We start from the raw sequence: 6,020 nt of genomic DNA, 5'->3' as shown, positions 1-6,020 counted from the left end.
TAGCAAAATAAAGTAAACTGTGACAAATCATACCCAAAAATTCTTCATACAGTGGACTACCAGTAAAATTGATACAAATTTGGGTCTAAAAATTATTCAGACCAAGTCTGGGAAAAAACATTGAAGTTGAGGTTTGCATGAAGCTGGATGACAGCATGCCAAGGAGACTACAGGCTGTCATTAAGGTTAAGGGCTGCCCGACTAAGTATTGATAGTTCTTAAAACACTAACAACTAACAGCTGTCTAATTTTTGGTTGATTGTAATCTATTACATACCTTTCTATCAAAGTTATTATCAAGCATCAAGCTGAATTTGTGCTGACACAGTTTAACTCTGAGTTCTTGTCATATTTTATTACCATTTTCTAAACTATAGCGAATAAACTGTGATAATCTGAGAAATGCTGAAGGTGTCTGAATAAAATTTGGGTTTGACTGTAACTATGCCACCTCCATGCTTGAAGTCACTATTTGGTATCGGTACTCGGTATCGGCAAGTACCAAAAATAAAAGTATCGGTATCGGGCGAGTACTGGAAAAACTGGTATCGGTGCATCCCTATATATATATATACTGCAGATTGTGATTCAGGCTCTTGATATTGAAACCAGTAATCAATGTTTCCATTTAGGTGAAAAATCTGATGGAGGAGATGGCCTCTCAGGATGAGAGCATTGCCAAGCTGACCAAAGAGAAGAAAGCCCTCCAAGAGGCACACCAGCAGACTCTTGATGACCTTCAGGCAGAGGAAGACAAAGTCAACACTCTGACTAAATCAAAGACAAAGCTTGAGCAGCAAGTGGACGATGTAAGATGTTTGGCATAAGAATGAGACCATGAATCAATAAGAAATCAAATGTATTGGTCTATACCAGATTTTAATGCTCCAGTTTCTGTAACAATAGCTTGAGGGCTCATTGGAGCAAGAGAAGAAGCTCCGTATGGACCTTGAGAGAGTCAAGAGGAAGCTTGAGGGTGATCTGAAACTGGCCCAGGAGTCCATAATGGACCTGGAGAATGAAAAACAGCAATCAGATGAGAAGATCAAAAAGTGAGTGGCCATCAGATTTTGAACTTTCCACAATTACACAAAATAAGTATTTGGCACATTTTACAAAACAATACTTTAAAAACAGGAAGGACTTTGAGATAAGTCAACTTCTCAGCAAGATTGAGGATGAACAGTCTTTGGGAGTACAGCTTCAGAAGACGATCAAAGAACTTCAGGTAACACTAACCCCAATCTTTCTGATGTGTAATGGTGAAGTAGATGCATAGCTGGAAAAATCCATATTACAAATATCAATAAAGAAGTCTTTTTTTTTTATTTAGGCCCGTATCGAGGAGCTGGAAGAGGAAATTGAAGCAGAGCGATCTGCTCGTACCAAAGTGGAGAAGCAGAGAGCTGATCTCTCCAGGGAACTTGAAAAGATCAGTGAGAGGCTTGAGGAAGCTGCTGGTGCCACTGCTGCTCAGATTGAGATGAACAAGAAGCGCGAATCCGAATTCCAGAAGATGCGTCGTGATCTGGAAGAGTCTACCTTGCAGCATGAAGCTACAGCTGCAGCTCTCCGAAAGAAGCAGGCAGACAGTGTGGCTGAACTCGGAGAACAGATCGACAACCTCCAGCGGGTCAAGCAGAAGCTGGAGAAGGAGAAGAGTGAATACAAGATGGAGATTGATGACTTGTCAAGCAACATGGAGGCTGTGGCTAAAGCAAAGGTAATGTCACTAGATGATCATTAATAAGTACAAAATCATCTTTACAAACATATTCATATAATCTCTAATCTCTTTAGGGTAATTTAGAGAAGATGTGCCGCACTCTTGAAGACCAGCTGAGTGAAATCAAGGCCAAAAGTGATGAAAATAGTCGCCAGTTGAATGACATGAATGCACAACGAGCAAGACTTCAGACTGAAAATGGTAAGAGAGTATGCTACACATGTAAAAAATCTCAAAACAAAATTGAGTTAAAAGATTATGTTATTATATTTCATGCTAATATCTGTAACCTGTTTCTAAGGAGTGGAGTCCGAGAAAGCAGAGATCCAGACTGCACTAGAAGAAGCTGAGGTGCCATTCCTTTGCTACAATACTAACATCACACCAGTGCTTTGAATAATATTAAAACTTTGTAAATGTAGTCATTCAAAACCTTAAATGAATGTAATTATTTCCTTCTTAAACAATCACAAATGTACTGCAATACCTCTGGAGGCATATAGTACACTTTGACAAGTTTAAAAAAAATCTGCAACGTAAATGGCACTTTTATTTTTACAGCAAGGATTTTAAAACACAGATGCATTAAAAAAACAGAAAATGATGTACAATTGATTTTTAAATACTTTCAGAGGAGATTTCTGACCTCTCTGAGCAGCTTGGAGAGACTGGAAAGAGCATTCATGAGATAGAGAAAGCCAAGAAGACAGTGGAGTCCGAGAAAGCAGAGATCCAGACTGCACTAGAAGAAGCTGAGGTGCCATTCCTTTGCTACAATACTAACATCACACCAGTGCTTTGAATAATATTAAAACTTTGTAAATGTTGTGATTCAAAACCTTAAATGAATGTAATTATTTCCTTTTTAAACAATCACAAATGTACTGCCATAACTCTGGAGGCATATAGTACAGTTTGACAAGTTTAAAAAAGTAAGTAAATTATTTCCTTTTTTCCTTACAGGGCACCCTGGAGCATGAAGAGTCCAAGATTCTTCGTGTGCAGCTGGAGCTGAACCAGGTGAAGAGCGAGATTGACAGGAAGCTGGCTGAGAAGGATGAGATCAGATCAAGAGGAACAGCCAAAGAGTGATGGATTCTATGCAGAGTACTCTGGACTCTGAGGTCAGGAGCAGAAATGATGCCCTGAGAGACAAAAAGAAGATGGAGAGAGATCTGAATGAGATGGAGGTCCAGCTGAGTCATGCCAACCGCCGGGCTGCTGAGGCCCAGAAACAGCTCAGGAACGTCTAAAGACAACTCAAGGTATCTCTCTGTAGAATGAGGAGTTTAAATGTTTGATAATATGAATATGATACATGAATTAACTGAAGCATGACATGCAAATAACAAAGAAAGAACATTGCCACAGGATGCCCAACTGCACCTTGATGAAGCTGTCAGAGGACAGGAGGACATGAAGGAGCAGGTGGCCATGGTGGAGCGCAGGAATAGCCTAATGCAAGCAGAGATTGAGGAGCTGAGAGCTGGCCTGGAGCAAACAGAGAGAGGCCGAAAAGTGGCAGAGCAGGAGCTGGTTGATGCCAGCGAGCGTGTGGGACTGCTGCACTCGCAAGTACAAAAAATTATTAAATACTAAGAGCAAATTCAGGTTACATGACAATTTTTTGGTTAAATATACACTAAACTACCTGCTTAAATCCTGCAGAATACGAGTCTTATTAACACCAAGAAGAAGCTTGAGGCTGATCTGCTCCAGGTTCAAGGTGAGGTGGATGATACAGTCCAGGAGGCCAGAAATGCAGAGGAGAAAGCCAAGAAGGCCATCACTGATGTGGGTGTTTGCATTCTGTTACTCTATTCTAATTGAATCAGTTATTTGACCTTGTTTAGCTGCATGTGGTAGCATTGAGAACATTCATGGAAGCTAATTCTATCTATATTGGCTAGCTCGTTTTCATTGGCTTATATTTCAGGCTGCAATGATGGCTGAGGAGCTGAAGAAGGAGCAGGACACCAGTGCTCACCTGGAGAGGATGAAGAAGAACATGGAGGTGACTGTCAAAGACCTGCAGCACCGTCTGGATGAGGCTGAGAGTCTGGCCATGAAGGGTGGAAAGAAACAGCTCCAGAAACTGGAGTCCAGGGTAAATTACAGACTAAATACAGACTTAGGGTGCCCTCATACTAGGAACGGTTGCCTTTTAACGAACCAGAGTGCGATTATACCCCCTCCCCACTCCCCCGCTGGCCTGCACTTACATTGCACTTAACATTTTGGGCTGGAGCAGGCTTTAGTCATTATGATTCAACTTTTGTTTCGAAGAAAATTGCTTTCGCTATTAGACTGTCTAATACATTTATCACTTATGTAGTGTAGTGATTTTCATTTAATTGTGCAGCACATATCAGAAAATGATTATGGAGTCAGATGACATCGATGGAGGAATTTGCAGCTATACTCACAAAGTATAAATACGGTTTATCAATAAGGTAAAAACCAGACCCGTTATAAACCTATATTACTCAATACTCAAATTAACTGAAAATTGCTACTTTCCAAGTAGTAATAAATGTTTTTTGTAGAAAATATGACAGTAGCGCACACACAATTAGTAGCTGTTCCATGCTCCGGTGCAGTTAGCGATTCACACTACATGCGTACCGCGCCAGAGCCCAACTGAACCATGCTCTGGCTCACCTCTTCAAGCGGGCCAGGACATGGTTCAGTGTACCGTGCTCGGGCATGGTACAGAGTGATCACACTAGCCAAAAGAACCAGACTTTGGGGGTGCTTGGGCATGGTTCAGATCGCCTAGTGTGAGTAACCCTTAGACGAACTGGCCATGGCAGAGATTTCACAGGTGATAACAATAACTCTCTACTGAAGGTGCATGAGTTGGAGGCTGAATCTCAGTGCCATGAGTGCAATGCTCTGAAAGGGGGTTGGATATCTTGTGTAATCCTAACAGGAGGAGCAGGCCAACACTCACCTGTCCAGGTACAGGAAGGTGCAGCATGAGCTGGAGGAGTCTCATGAGCGCGCTGACATCGCCGAGTCCCAGGTCAACAAGCTGAGAGCCAAGAGCCGTGAAGCTGGGAAGGTAACAATAGACGATGATTATGTAAAGAACAGTGACTTTTTATACATAAAATCTATTAAACATTTTCAACAAAATACATTTTTTATTAATTATTTTATTTATTAATTTTTTGCATTTTCAAGACTAAAGATGATGAAGACAATAAAATACACCTACGTGCAAGCATATGACTAACTTGTGCTGAGTTTTTCTGTGTCCATTAAATGGCATAGTTTGACTTTGTTCTCCATTATTTTTTCCACTTTCAAACTTTATCACATACTCAATCACTGTTTTAAAAGACAACTCATGAGGCATGATGTGGTAAAGAACACAAATGCAGTGTACTGAAATTGTGATAGTAACATAAAGAACCCAAAAATGAAAAGCAGGGAAAAAAAAACAAAAAAAACTAAACTGGAAACAGCCTGAACTTCATAACAAAAATGTGAACTTGTCTTTGGATAAAAGTGTCTGCCAAGTGCATAAATGTAAATGTGTTGGAATAAACCAAAAGTCACTGGCAAATAAGAACACAGAACACAAAATACTCGAGGAGACAAAAGAAAATGGGTATATTTATGCACTGTAAAAAAGGCATTACATGAAACAATAACAACAGAGGAAATACCAGAATACAAAGGGAAGGGGAATCATGAACACAGAAAAGGCAAGACCACAACAGCCAGCCATATCACCCTGTAGGCCAAGACTGGTTGCCCACTGAAGCTGAGCAGGGTTGAGCTGGTCAGTTCCTGGATGGGAGACCTCCTGGGTAAACTAGGTTGCTGCTGGAAGAGGTGTTAGTAGGCCAGCAGGGGGTGCTCATCCTGTAGTCTGTGTGGGTCCTAACGCCCCAGTATAGTGACGGGGACACTATAATATAAAAAGCACCGTCCTTTGGATGAGACCTTAAACCGAGGTCCTGACTCTCTGTGGTCATTAAAAATCCCATGGCACTTCTTGTAAAGAGTAGGTATGTATCCCTGGTGTCCTGGCCAAATTATCTTTTCTTCTCTTCTCAAATTCACTGGCCCTTGTCAATCATGGTCTCCTAATAATCCCCATCCACATATGATTGTAAAGCGCTTTGGGTGCACAGCAATACACAATAAAGCGCTATATAAATGCCTCATTCATTCATTCACAAAACTTCAAAATAAGTTTGTTTTCAAAATGCAGCATTCCAAAGCATACCAAAATGTATGTACGTTAGATGCAGAGCCATTGAGAAAGTTGCAGCATGCTTTG

General features: G+C 40.9%; 1 pseudogene; it reads left to right on the top strand.

Annotated features, from left to right (window-relative positions):
- Window positions 1-4,960, top strand: part of LOC107667908 (myosin heavy chain, fast skeletal muscle-like) — a 12,038-nt pseudogene extending 7,078 nt beyond the window's left edge.
- The last annotated feature ends 1,060 nt before the right edge of the window (window positions 4,961-6,020 follow it).

Source organism: Sinocyclocheilus anshuiensis, unplaced genomic scaffold (genome assembly GCF_001515605.1).
Source record: "Sinocyclocheilus anshuiensis isolate Anshui unplaced genomic scaffold, SAMN03320099.WGS_v1.1 scaffold2927, whole genome shotgun sequence".
Classification (NCBI taxonomy): domain Eukaryota; kingdom Metazoa; phylum Chordata; class Actinopteri; order Cypriniformes; family Cyprinidae; genus Sinocyclocheilus; species Sinocyclocheilus anshuiensis.
Note: the sequence above shows the minus strand (reverse complement) of the source record. Positions and strands in the feature narration are given on the sequence as shown.